Genomic DNA, 15,536 nt, shown 5'->3' on the forward strand with positions numbered 1-15,536 from the left:
GTCACAAAATAATTTTGTTAACGTTAGACCTATTTACTATATCTAACTACTAGTTAGTAAGAGAAGTGCAACATTTTCCATATAGAGCGCATAGATTGATCTAAATCTTTGATCGATTTTAGAAAGGGTATCGAACTATTTGTGCATTTTCGTATATTATATATGTGATACTTCACATTGGCATTTGCAAACTTTCGACATAGGCTCGACTATAGCTCAGAGACGGCCTCCTGACTAGCGCCCGATTATGACTCTAATCACAAACTCTCATAAGGATTTGTGACGACCCATGCGTTATCTCGGACGGGGATCATCTAAGGCGACTCCACATTCTAATGGAGATAGCGGATTGCAGCGGCATAAAATATTGTTAACAATGAGATTAATAATATAACAATATAGCCAGGATTGGCCGAGATTTTGGAAAGAGGTGCAATACACCACGTTCACGATTTGTCGCATTTTCACGAAGCGCGAATTTATAGGTGTCACCTACCCTGGTTATTTCCGACAAGGTAGTGAGACCAACCGTAAAACTAGCAATGAATGAGATTAGTATTGCTGAAGTAAATAACTCCGCCATGCTATTAACATAGTGTGCTGGTGCTAAGTCCAGGTAAAAGAGGAGGGTTTGAGGCAACGTACTCTGTACTAATCTCAGTATAACAAAAATAAAATACTGAGATCAGAGAAAGAGATAAATAGAGTCTAGTTGGAGTTATTCCACTATGCTAAATCCTACCTGATCTCTCTTGGTGACAGGCCCCGCGACAGGCCGAACAAGAAAATGCATACAATGCCGTTACAAACATGATGATCGGATTGAGTCATAAGCCTCGGAGAAATGCTAGGGCGTCCACCTCAGTCGATGCAGCAGGACGGGTCCCGGCCCTGTTGAAAAATGGGCAAGAGTTCTTGACGCATGGACGGCGTCAGGACGTAAGCAAGTTAGGTCGAACACAACGAACAAAACAAATACGTGCCTGCACGCTAAATGTTGGTACCCTAACTGGAAAGACCGAGGAACTCGCAAGAGCCCTTCGGAAAAGGTGCATTGATATCTGCGCTCTGTAAGAAACCCGATGGTCTGGTGCCAAAAGCTACAACATTGAACCCGAACGCCATAAAAATGGCTATGAACTTCTCTATTTTGGTAACCCACACAGTCAATATGGTGTTGGCATTGCCATCTCACAGGGTTTCCGTGACGCCATTAAAGAAGTCGAATGATTTGCTGATCGGCTGATGAAACTGACCATTATATCAGCTGACCCCATGACCTTGTACTTATGAATACATGGTTGATCAAACGATTGTCTCATCTTCCTACATTTTATAGTGGGAACAGTAAAACGCAAATAGACTATATTCTCATAAGACGCCAACATTTTACCACTGTCACTGATTGCAAAGTCGTTCCCTATGAGACCATCGGACCTCAACATCAGCCGTTGATTCCCGTCCTGCGAATTAAACCACCGATAAAACAGCGTGAGGAACGCACTGGCCCGCAGCGCATTAAATGGTGGCGATTTGGTGAGAAGAAAGAAGAAACGATCTCACTCATACGATTGCCGACCATTACGACTGTGGAAGAATCAAGGAACCAAATGAAATCCACAAAGCGGCCTCTGCAAGCGGGGCCGGGTAAGCGGTGCATCAACCGAGGTACTTGGCTTTGGAATGATGATATTGAAATGAAGGTCCGGTCCGGTTCTCGACGATAAAACGCCTGCTAATTGGCAAATTTATAAGAATGCCAACCGGAAAGCAAAGAAAGCGGTCGCTGTCACCCGAGCGAACCATTACGATAAACTGAACACTCGGGATGGCGAGAGAGATCTGTATTGAATTGATAAAACCCGAAACGAACGCACATAGGATATCGAACACTTCTACTGCGTTAATGACAAGAACGGTACTTTGCTTACCAACCGTCGAGACGTGACTGATAGATGGCAAGAATATTTCAAGCAGATTTCAACAGAAGAATTTGCTCATCCTCCACTTCCACAATCATTGCCGACATTTGGAGCAGTTCCACCTGTCAGCGCGACTGATGATGAGGCAATAAAACGAATGAAATCGGGGAAAGCCACAGGACCTGACGACATTGCATCTGAGCTCTGGAAAGCGAAGAGCTGGGACCCAACACTGTGGTTCAGTGAATTCTTTAACCAAGAAGGCAAGGCAAGAAAGTACCATTGTTCTAATATGGAAAAAGAAAGGTGGTCCAGCAGAATGTTCAAATTACCGTCCGATCCGGTTACTTTCCCATACCATGAAGATTTTTGAACGCATTCTTCACAACCGTATTCACGAAATCGTTGAAATAACCGTGATTCAAGCGGGATTTGTGAAAAACTGCGGAACTACTGATGCAACACACGCTGCGTGGCTACTCATGGAGAAACACCGTGCGAAGCATCGCCCTCTTTACATTGCATTTCTGTATCTAGAGAAAGCGTTTGACCGTGCGTCACACAAATTCATCTGGTATGCATTACGATAACACTTAGTACCAGAAGAACTCGTGCGCTGGATTCAATTGCTCTACTACGATCCGAAAAGTAAAGTTTGAAGTGTGGCGGGTGTATCAAAACCGCTTCGTCTCTCTGTTGGTATTCATCGAGGAAGCACCCTCTCACCACTCCTCTTTGTTCTTGTTATGGACATCGTCACAAGGGACATTCAAGTCCAGCGCCTTATCCACTGCTTTATGGAGATGATGTTTTCCTAGCATCAGATAGCAAAAATGATCTCGAGGAACTTGTCCAAAAATGGAATGATCGCCTCACGCAACACGGTCTCAGCTTGAATCTAAACAAAACTGAATTTTTGACGACTGATGCCCATGAAACAGGCAGAATCACTGTCAGCGGCAGTGATTTGCCCAGAACTGGGCGATTTAAATACCTCGAGTCAACGCTATCAGCCAATGGAGAACTGCGTTATGAAATTGCTTCACGCATTAACGCAACCTGGATGAAGTGGTATTCCACAACTGGTGTTCTGTGTGATCGACGTATCAACGAACGGCTCAAATCTAAAATTTACCGCAATGTCGTCCGGCCTGTCGCTCTTTATGGTTCTGAGTGTTGGCCAACTATAAAAGACAATGAACGGCGTTTTGCGGTAGTGGAGATGAAGATGTTACGTTGAATTAGTGGCGTGACACGTTTTGTTCACATCCGAAATGAGGATATCTGCGATCGTTATGGGGTTCCACCGATCGTGGAAAAGTTACGAGAGAGGCGTCTTCGATGGTATGGTCACGCAATTCGTGCTAACGAGAATGCACTTGCCAAGATTAATCTGAACATCACAGTAGATGGTAAACGACGAAAAGGCAAGCCTAAACGTTCTCCAGAGTCAGAGAGTGTGCAGAATTTTCATTGAAGAAAACCTTGCTAAGGTGTCTTCGTCTGAGATCTGAGGAGGCCGGGCAGCTGCATAAAAAGTGCAGGGTCGTCTCCTCCTCCTCCTCACATTGGTTCCACATAGCCGAAACCACTCATTGCTCCAGTGATACTTAGGCAACCTAGTCTCTGAATCTGCGTTAGCAGCTTCCTGCTGTTAGCAAAGTTCAGTTTTGGCCACCAGACGATCCCCGGATTTTAAACCCACTTCGTCATGAATTTTGTGTTTGTTTTGCTGGTGTAAACTTATCATTAGGACAACATTTAATTCCATATAGTATGTCTGCTTTTCCAAGAAATTGTACCAATTGGCCCTCTAGGTTGTAGGTTGGAGGTCGAGCCCGGAAAGTCTATAAAAACAATACCTACGAAAGAAAAAGAAGACGTGGCAGACCCTACCTGAGATGGAGCGATAGCGTAGGTCAGGACGTCAGACAGCTCTTAGAGATATCTAATCGATGGACCTCGGTGCAACACCAGGATGCGTGGGATTCCTTAATAAGGCAGGCCTGAGTTGGAGACCTATTGTTGCACCGTTGGTGATGATGATAACTGACAAGCTAACCTTGGCAAACACTTAGGAAAAGAGGTTGCTTGTTGACAACAGCTTAACATTAAACGCATGAACTGCCGATTTTTTTCTGATTATTTTTAAAGTAAAGTTTAACACTGTTCTTAAGGTGCAAGCCGAAACTGCAGCTATAGGATCTGTGTGTGCCAATCGTCCGTCTATAAAGTGGGAAGCAATCGTCCAAGTTCAGCAGGTGTTACATACTTCTTTTTCTTGAGCTTTTGCTCTATTCAGAAACGGATTTGGTCCATATTTATCGATTACGCCATTTTCGTCGGCCATAGACCTGACTTGACCATCTAGCGTATCAAACCATCATTGTTTCGTTCGGCCTTTTGGTCGTTTCCCATTGACATCAATCCTCAGGCTAATTTTAGCAAGTAAATTATCTTCAGCGCGAGTTACATATCCATATCATCAAAGACGCTGCCATTGCAGTTCTTCCACAATGGGTGTAACTCAAGAAGACTACATACAGGCGAAGCAAATCGGCGGCACGGAATATCATTGAATATATAATATTAGGTACGAGGTAGCTAACTAGTGCGTGTGTCGCTGACGCCTAGATGGTTTTCTTATGTATGTTTCTCGATCCCATGTATCACATACACGACACTAACGATACGGTAAATGCGTGAAATTATCCGCGCGTTAGTTATTGAAAAACATCGAAAATGCGAAATGGTTTTCTTCCACCATACAAACTCAAGTTACGAGCGGCGTGAAGCGAATCTCCTGTATGCAGTGTCCTTGGTGCATCTCCACAACGATCGTGGAAGTTCTCATTTCGGGTGTGATCATGAAGTGTTACGCCACTGGAAGCAGGAGTTTCATGCTGGTGTATGATAATCGAACTAAATAAATAGACTGCATACAACATAATGGCCAGCAACTTGAAGACTAGATACACTTCGTAAATGGACGCTTCAAGCAATTCGAGAACAGTATTCCTCAAATTTTGGAAGCAGACGGTTTTTAGACCGTCTAATCTGGCCCAGGCCGCATATACTGACAGTAGATTTAATTTTAGATCCAGTAATACTGAACGAAGAGACTCTTTTCGGAAAAAGAAAATCGTAGAGAATAGAGTTTGTGATATTACAAAGTAAAGTAATATCAGAAAAATCACCTTCTATTACCCTAACCATACATGTGATGCTATATCGACATCAACATCAAATATTAACACGCGGCCGCCGGCTTTATCAAATATAACTTATCACTAGTGTGATTTGCCCTGTATTTGAAGGAAGGAAGGAATTTTCATAAAAGGGAAGAAAAAAAATAAAAGATCCCTTATACTTATAGTATGCAAGGAACAGGGAATCATGAGTAGTTAAATTGCAAAGAATCCCCGTAGTTAAAAGTTATCACACACAAACTTGAAACCATTTCTTCAAGCCGAGCTAACCAAAAAAATTGAGAATCATAACACTAATAGATTCGCAAGTGATATTCGGCATCGGCTCGGTACACGACACCCGCCTCCTTTGATCGCACTACAAACAAGGGTGATGTTTGATGATGTTTTGTAATGTAATATCACAGCGACACGAACATTTCAAAACATTACATATGATAAAACTGATATCATCTCTTCGATGGTGTTGTAATGTTGTGATGTTTGAATAACACTCGGTGATGGTAATGTGATATTACACTTTAAAGTGATATCACTTTCGTGATATTACAAATATCACCTACTCATCTGATCGCAAAGGCCGCCATGAAAGTGACAAAGTTTGAAGGAGATTTGGACTTGACACACGTTTATTGGTTGCGAGACTAACTCAACTCGACGAAAAGCTGCACAGACTTTCAAGACGTCCCTTTTCCTTAGTATAAATCCTGGACCAGCTAGTTATGGGGGATTGATGGCAATTCAGAAACTTTGACGATGTGTACCTAGTGCTCGATTCTCTGAAAAGCTGATGAGAGGAAAACGGCATCTAAGAAGGAAATCCTGAGTGACAATGAGGTGACTAAATACAAATGTGAAAGGGAGTGCAAATGTTATTGTCACCTAATAAAATCAAGTGGAAAATTAAGTGAAAGGCCTATTTTAACTTATACTTACATTTATTATTCTATTTTTTTTCTATTGTTCTATTTGAAGAAAAGGAAGGTGTTCCAGAAGCCCCCAACTGCCCGTCCCTTATTTGTTCATTATTAGAAGTTTGCACTGTTGGATTATTAACTGATAGTCATAGGGATCGAATGATGAATTTTATATTTCTAGGGAAAATGTCTTTAATTGCTTAACTGATAAGCACCATTACCAGTTGCTTGCAATCTTCATCTTTTACGATCATTCCCACTCATAAAAGTTATTATTCACCATTCTAAACACCAATGCACACTTCACACGTTGGCGTCATACAAGAGAAGGTTCTTTGGCCATTTTCGAGGTCACAATCTCATAAAGGCTAAAATAAACAACAGTAAAACAATACTTTGAAGCTGATAGAGTTGACCGAAAGTATAAATAAACAATCATTCGATTACCATTCTATATCTCGCCACATAAACTACAAAGCCTTCTCAGATACATTTGCAATCTGGTAACGTGCAAGACCAGTCAGCGGGCTATCGATTAAAAAATAGACTTTGTTATTACTTTTAATTGCTGATTCTCAACGCTCGTATATGTTTCCCATTAATACAACGTCGCGCCACATAAACAATCATTACCCCGGAGATTAAGCGTTGCAAGACAACTAACTGATTACTATTTACTCAGAGGTGAAGCCATTAGTCAACGCAAACGCTTAAGGGGGTCATCCCGTGTGAAGGCCGTTTTTTTTGCCTTTTTTTGAAAAATTATTTTGAAGGACTGGATAAAGGTAGAAACGTGATTTTTTCACCATATGTTTATTGATACCTCTAGTATATGTGATAAATTTTTCAGCTTAATTTCGTAGCTAATTTTCGGAATAGGTGTTAATTTATGCACCCATCTCCAAAAGAAGGTGTTTTTCTGCTGCCACGCTGGAGGGCGCTGTGTTCATCTGAGAGAAAAAAACTAAACGGCATTTTAATGTGGACAATATTCCACGGTCCGCAAACTAGGATAATTAGAAAATATTAAAAGGTAAATTTTTGGTGGGCTTTTAAACTTAATTTTTTGGATTTTGGTGTTTTTTTACGACTTTTTTTATGAATAAAAAAAAAACTACCCGTCCGATTGCAATTATCCTAGTTTGCGGACCGTAGAAATATGTACTAAAGTAGCCGTGAAAATTTCAAAGAATTTGGTTGGATGGATTTTGAGCTATGGTGGCAGCCGATTTTCAAGATGCAGTTTCGAGAAAAACGCATTTGAAAATTTAAATGTGATTATCAACAGCAAAATTTTAGCTCACCATTAATCTGCTATACTTGGTCCATAGAGAGCACCCTTCGTTTCTTCAAAAATGTCTTGTAAGGCCGATTGTTGCTCTCTGGTGTCAATTGAGGCTCTTTTAGCGAGGTCAGTCGATAGTCGTTCGGACCGCCAAATTCGCGCTTCATTACGGCGGTCGACTTAAACCTGACATATGTGACCAACTTGACATCCCATTGTCACTAGGATTTTGAGAATGCCATTGAATCCTTCATTGAAAATAATTACAGCCAGAAACGTAGCTATTTCTACGACCTTGGCCCCAGAATGAAGGTGTTTAGGACTGAAAGTTCAGATCAATGCATTTTACGACCCATTGTTATGCTGGGTCTCTGCTCCTAAACATCTATTCAAGAGATCATGTTGTGACAAATAGTCGTAGATTGGTTTGATGACTGTTTGAATTTCTTCAGTCAAAGGTGCCTTCTCGTGGTGAAAACTATCCAGTTCTCCTTTAGCTTCCGCTTTGCGCCATTTGCACCAGCTGTCCTCGCCTGCTGGACAATTTTAATGTTGAGGATTTTCGTCTGTAGAACATTTATGGAAGAAAGTTTCCCAAATTTCTTGCTTCATTCCTTCTATCGAATTTTCGTGTCGACGAATAGCCAGTCCAGGAAATGTAGTGAAGTCCTTATCAGTAAGTTTTCCAGCCCCTTTTCCACCAATGCCTTTGTGATTCTTCTTTGCATTTCTGAGCCGCGTTCCCATTCTTTTCTCGACATGTCCTACGTATTCCTTTTTTACTACTACGTATATTTTATTATTTGCAGAAATACCGGAGAAAACTCCAGCAAAATCCAATATACAATATACAAAACTTGTCGCAATTGGAACATCCATGTTCATGCTTGCTAAAAGTTTCTTTGCTGATGTTGATGCGAAGTCCTTTTTCTTCTCTGATAACTATCGATTCCCATGAAATATTCGTTTTTTAGTGCGGGCATGACGTTGAACGTTAAAGCGATCTCCCTTCGTATGTTCCATTTAAAAAAATCACTGAACACATAAACAGCACAATACTTACAACAAAATATAACTGAGTATAGCTTCAAAACCTTTGAGTGCTTACTCTAGACTGGATTAACCTTTTTATTCCAAACAGCAAATAAGTTTAGACAATTGATTGGTTTTCCATCTTTTTATATTTATACCTGTGTTCGAATTTATAAGGCTCAGGTAAAAAACTACCAGGTAAAAAAAGATTCGATGCTCTTTCTCATCGAGTACTCTAGCCGCGGCTGCAAACTCCTTACCTATTTAACCCTGTAATTTCTGAACGACTCGGAATATCGGAAAATCCCTCTGCCCACATATTCTCCACTATATATAGATACAATTCATGCAAAAAAAAAAAAATCGATTTCTCCAACCCGACACACGGGATGACCCCCTTAATCTGTCAAGCATTCTTACAGTTGTTATCTTATCTAAGCAATATATAAATAGATTATTCCAAATCGCAACATTTTGCTAATTGTCACCTCGGAGCTTATCTTCGGGGAGCTGAGAAGATACCTACCTGATATCTATTGCCACTCTGGGTGCCTTTTTGTCTTTGCACTATCAATTGTATTTTAGCGTGCAGCGTTCCAAAAGAAAATTCATTACGGAATTATTTTTCTACTTCAAATCATGTTTATAGAATTGCCACTCCGCGGTGGAATTCGTATAAACAACAGGGTGGCTCTTACTCAGTTGTTGGTTTCTAAATAAATCAGGCAGCTCATGGTGGCTCCAAACTTTTCTTATGCATAATATAACTAATTATTGCTCTAAATATTTATGACAGCAGTTGGCTTAAGAGCCCAAAATTTGACCTTGTTTTGTGTTGCCAATTTTTCTTCAGCCTTTGTCCCGTTCACAAGCGGGGTCGGCTCGTCGTGATCGGTTTCGCCATTTGCCTCTGTCAAATGCCTGATCTGGATGCAATCTCGAGGCTTTTAAATCCCCATCCATCGTATCAAGCCACCGTTGTTTTGAATGGCCTTTTGGTCTTTTACCATCAACTTCGATGTTCAGACCAATCTTGGCAAGTGAATTCTCGTTACGTAACCATACCATCGAAGACGTCTCACTCGCAATTTTTCCACGATCGGTGTAACTCCATATCGATCGCGGATATCCTCATTTCGGATGTGATCAAAAGGTGTCACGCCACTAGTCCAACGTAACATCTTCGTCTCCATTACCGCAAGACACCGTTTATTGTCTTTTATAGTCGGCCAACCCTCAGAACCATAGAGAGCGACAGGACGGACGACATTATGGTAAATTTTAAATTTTAGATATTCGTTGATACGTCCATCACACAAAACATCAGTTGTCCAACGCCACTTCATCCAGGTTGCGTTAATGCGTGAAGCAATTTCATAACGCAGTTCTCCATTGGCTGATAGCGTTGACCCGAGGTATTCTAATCGCTCAGTTCTGGGCAGATCACTGCCACTGACAGTGATTGTGCCTGCTTCATGGGGATCGGTCGTCAAAAATTCAGTTTTATTCAGATTCAATCTGAGACCGTGTTCCGTGAGGCGATTTTTCCATTTCTGGACAAGTTGCTCGAGATCATTTTTGCTATGTGATGCTAGGGAAACATCATCTGCATAAAGTAGTGCATAGGGCGCTGGAGGTTGGATGTCCCGTGTGACGGCCTCCATAACAAGAACAAAAAGTTTTGTTCTAATTATTCCTCAATGCTATAAGGGCATTATAGTATCTGGTTATAATATTAATATTATCTCAACTGGTGAGAGTTGGATGAAGACTCACTCTCAAATCATCGTTACTTAGAATTTAGTCTGACTATTGCAGGCGAGCAGCTTGTAATACAAAGACGAAGAATCCTAGACTCAGGAAATCAGCCAAACGACTTCTAAATAGTGCTTGCAGACGCAATAAGGGTCAAGACTGATTAAACTTCCGGAAGTCAGAGCATGAATATAGGAGACTTGCAAAACGTTCGAAACGAGAGCCTTTTAAAGTATACTGTGAGGAATTGGAAGGTGAAAGGCAGACTTCCAGGCTGTGCAGTCTTCAATAATGATGAGTCGGCCCAGTTGGACTCCCTTAGATAACCGGATCGTACTTTCATGAACATGTGAATTGAGGCTATACAAACTCTCTTGGAAGTACAGCACCCGGGACAACAGGTCTCAGAAGTGGCAAGAAGAGAATTGGTGGTTTTTGCAAATTTTTCAACACAAAGTTATTGCAAGGGGAATTGGGACACTGCGAGAGCCGTTGTTACCAATGAAAAGGCGAGATTTGCAATACTATCATTTGAATACTTCAAAGCACCTGTCATGGATGGCATCTACCCAGCCATGCTAAAGAAGGGTATAGAGCGCTTAGAGCAACTTCTAAGAAATATGGTTCGAGGATATCTTGCTCTGATCTTGACAGAATGTTAAGGTAGTCTTCATACTTAAACCTGGGAAAGATGACTATTCAAATCCAAAGAACTTCAGACAAATCAGGTTAATATCCTTTTCGCTGAAATGTCTGCAACTCGCGAGAAGGCATTACGGTCGCACCCACTAAATGAAAACTAATATGCTTGCCAACGTGGAAAGTCCTATCAGTCTGCTCCTCATTCCTTAGTTTCAAAGATAGAGGACGCAACCCTGGAAGGAAAGTACACGATGGGGATGCACATGCCTAAGCTTAAGCGGACGACCTGGCAGTGCTAGTTGTTGGTCGGGATCTCGGACCGGTGTGTAGAAATATATAACACGCGGTTGATCTGATTGACAGTTGGTGCCTCAGGCATGAGCATTCAGTAAATCCCAATAAAACCACAATGGTATTATTTACAAAAAGGAGCAAACTGAATGGTATTTGCCTTCCAGAGATGAGGGGTACAACCCTTCAACTCTCCGAAAAAGTAAAATATCTGGGATTTATTCTAGGCAAGAAGCTTCTTTGGATGTAGAGATAAAGATGAAACGAGCTCTAACAACTTTTGGGTTATGTAGGTGGACCTTTGGTTCGATATGGAGACTTAGGCCTCATGTAGTAATGTGGATACATGTCGCTATCATTAGGCCGATGTTCGCTTATGCATCCGTAGTGTGGTGGGTTAAGACAAAACAAAAGATTTTTCGCTTTAAACTAGCCACACTGCAAAACACAGTGTATCTAGGTATCACAGGTGCCATGAGCACAACATCCAGCGCAGCTCAGAATGCACTACTTAATTTGCAGTCCTTGGATTTGTTTATGCAAAGAACTGCAATGAGAGCAGCTCATAGACTAACTCGATTAGATCTATAGGGAAGCAATGGACGTGGGGGCATACAGCATTGGAAGAGTCATTGCTCCTGATTCTCGGATCCCCACACATCTTTTTGGTAGAAGATAACATTATATCTTGAAATGAAGAGAAAACTGGGATGAACCAGAAGAATGCGAGTCAGAATACATTGACGTCTTCTATACCGATGGATTAAAGACAGAACAGGCTTTTGTAGCAGGAGTCTATCTCTAGAATAAAAACGAAAAGTGGGCCTTTCCCTTGGGACAATATACAGTGGTCTTTCAGGATGAAGTGTATGTGATCCTAAGGGCGGCAATCTGGATGATTGAAGGGTGAGAGATTGTAATTTAGTCGTAGTAATGATTGTCAAGGTGCATTGAGGGCGTTGACCAACCCTTTGATCACTTCAAAAATCGTTCAGGAATGTAGAAATCGATTGAACTCGGTTTCTAGATTCAATACGGTGGAATTACAATGGGTACCCGGCCATTGTGTGTAGACGGAAATGAAATCTCGGAAGCTTTAGCAAAAGAATGTTCAATTTCCTCCATGTCCGGATCGGAACAAGCAATTAGGGTGTCAGTAGCATTGGCTAATGCTGCTGTCAAAAACTGGAAACAAACTTGCCATAATGACAGATGACTGAGCCTTAATGCTTCTAAGCTCACCAAACTTTTGTTGTTAGAACCAAACAAACATCTGTAATCCTATCAAAAAGCAGGAAGATTTACAGAAGTATTGTGAGCATTCTTACTGGCCATAATTCACTAGCTGGGCATATGCTCAGAATTGGAACTCCCCAAGATGTTACGTGTCCATCCTGTAATGAAGAAGCGGAATCCACAGAACATTTTCTATGTGAGTGCCCCTTCTATGAGCGAATCAAACATCAGATTTTTGGTGCTGATGTGCTACAAATGCAGCGGGTAGTAACACATGCACTAACGAAAATCCTGCAATACATAAACGAATCCGGGATATTCCGTTAGTACAATGGACCACTAAGATCTGAGTGTTCAGAGGCTTTGCCTCTCCCCCACCTCAAACATACGCACACCCATCTACGTGAGGAAATCTTTTACTAGTAGCTTATGAGGCTTTCTTTCTCGTAATAATTGTCTGGATCACCTCCAGTCATCAAATTCTGTTGCCGAACGATTGAACTACTCATTCTTTAGGTATTAACGTACCTTAGGCCGCCGCTTGGATCCTCATCAGAGGAATAATCTTGAAGGACAAACGATTACTAACACAACATTTTTTACATGCGTACATGTTGCGCTAGAGTCCAGACGAGGGAGTGCAGAAATAAGGCACCCAGCAAACATCTGATACACAAAAGGTTCCGATTGTTTCTGGAAGTGGAAATAAAGGCTTGAATAGTGGAAAGCTATTACGAGTGTACATCAAGAAAAATAAAAGCAAAGTATACACATAGCGCAACCATTATCGGTTCTCCGAAACATGCTTTATTTGTCTCCCGGCTTTCTCTACTATACTATACTACTATACTTCTCTACTATTTTGCACCATGTGTTTCCATGGTGACCCAATCGTCGCGCATTCTGGATGGACTTGTTACCTCTTCTTAAAGTTATCACTTGCGGCCTCTACTCACCATGTCTACCGGTACCCTGCCTCTATTGCGGCGCAGTTCTTTGCTCAAGATTATGTTCGCCCAGAGTTTACTGATAACATGACACTGACACGTGCTAACGAAGACTTGGCACTACTCCCATATAACAGCATAGAGAGAACATTGGCGCAGAACAACATTAATTTGAAGACAGAATATCTGAATTTGCAGATTTGAAATAAAACAGCGAATTCGGGTCTAGCGCTGTTAATGTGCCGAACGAGATCCAGTTCGGTGCCACCGTCGGCAGAAACAACATTATCAAGATAGATAAATTGATCAATGCTTTCGATCATCTGATGATTATTGCAGAGGGGAAGAGTGCGATTACCTGTCAGACTGAGAACTTTGATTGGGTTGGCATGTATTTTCAATCCCACTATGTTGGCCTCCTTATGGACAAAGCTCCATGTCCCGATGAAATAGCAAACATCAGCGTAGTCGAGGTGTTTGAGGAAGGATGTCCTAGTCCATTGAAGCCCTCAAAGTCTTTGGCAGAAGGTAGCATGGAGAATGTTACTGATTTCAAGAAGGAATACTATCGGGGACAGAATGTAATCTTGTCGGATTCCGCTTTAGTCTTCTATCATATATGGCGCTGATAGCTAATAGTTTTTCTCGAATAGTGCTCCTGTGTAGAACATTGCAGGGAGTGCCCTGCTCAAAGCAACTAAGAAGAAAGACAAGATCCCAAATTATAAGATATTACAGTGATACTAGAGAGAGCCAGTTTTTGAGTAATCTAGAGCCTAGCTGATAAACGAACCGTTGTTTGCTTATCACGAGGAAGCGAATTAGAGCGACACCTTGTATGCGCGAAATTGAACCGGGTTTCTCATCATTTCCAGGCGTTTGTGTCGTCATTTCTTTATGAAGCTGTCTCCTAGCTTAGAATGCATCCATCAAGAGCCACAACAAGCTTAATCTTAGCAAAAAAAAAACAGGAAAAGGGCACGAATCTACTGAACAAGGATCATTTGGCAACTCAGTTTGGTCTGCTGATTTTCGAGTGACAGGCCTGTGCGTCGACCCAGTTCTTCGGTTGAAATAGTGTCAGGCTAGCGTACTCCGATGATACTCTCCCATATAGGAACACAAAAAGATGATCGACGCATTCGATGCTTTGCCTATTAAAGTACATAGAGAGCGTGCGAGGACCATGCCGATGCCAAATCTTATACTTTCAGGGTGAAATTAAGGGGGGTTTTCGGATAATGCTATTATTAGCTTTATTTTAACAGATATCGGAATCAGATGTATTTTTAGGTCTAGATTTCGTATAGATGCATCAGTTTGAATTTTTTCAGATTTTTCGGTAGGATCAGTTCTGAGAACGAGATCTGCTTCACTTTTTGGGGCACACATTTTCAGCCCTCCCTCCCCTATGTTTCACCGAATATAAGAAACAAGATTATTTTAGAAAAGTATTAATTGAGTTCTTTCATTTGATGCTGACAATTGGTTCAGCAGTTTCCGAGTAAATCGGGTGCGACAGACAGACGGGGCAGGAAGCTTCCGATCCATGGGGAGAAGTGCGCTAGTCAGTTATGTTGGTAATAACAGACAAAAGGTCCATTCATATTATGTGCCTTACATTATTTTGGGAGATAGTTCCGACATTGTTTTCCCAATGATACCAATGAGCACCGTAGACATACCTCCAATAACTATAGACGAAGTCCTGGGTCAGTGAAAAGGGTCCTTCCGCGCAGAGTGGACAGTGCAAAAGCTTGTATTGATCCCCAAGACAGGTGCACCAACATCCTATAGACCTATCGGTCTTCTAAATACAACAGGCAAAGTCCTCCAGCAAGTAATCTATAACCGGCTACACCCAATAATTGATAGTGGCAGTTATTTATCAAATAGGCAGTTTGGCTTCAGGAAGGATGCTACCAAACTGGTTTTTGAACTAGCCAGAAAAGCATACGACGAAGGGAAATACTGCGCACTCGTGACTCTTGATATCAAGAACGCGTTCAATTCTGCCAAATAGAACCATTTCATTGAAGTGCTTATCGCGGCACGAACGCCAAAATATATATTATATATAATCTTCGACTACTTCCGAAAGCACCTACCTTATGATTCGAAAGAAGGGTTGAGGATGTACGATATAACGGCAGGAATTCCGCAGGGGTCTGTTCTGAACCCTCAGCTATGGAACTTAACGTATGATGGCGTTTTACGGCTCCCAGAAGCTAAGCAAGCCGTTGTCATCGGATTTGCAGATGATGTTGGATTGGTCATAATATCCAATAACCCCGACGAAG

The 15,536-nt window shown here is 41.6% G+C and overlaps 1 protein-coding gene across 12 annotated transcripts in view; it reads right to left on the bottom strand.

Moving 5' to 3' along the window:
- LOC119649951 (zinc finger protein 768-like) overlaps positions 1 to 15,536 on the bottom strand; it is a 122,776-nt gene that overhangs the window by 45,853 nt on the left and 61,387 nt on the right. The window lies entirely within an intron of this gene.

Source organism: Hermetia illucens, chromosome 2 (assembly GCF_905115235.1).
Source record: "Hermetia illucens chromosome 2, iHerIll2.2.curated.20191125, whole genome shotgun sequence".
Classification (NCBI taxonomy): Eukaryota; Metazoa; Arthropoda; class Insecta; order Diptera; family Stratiomyidae; genus Hermetia; species Hermetia illucens.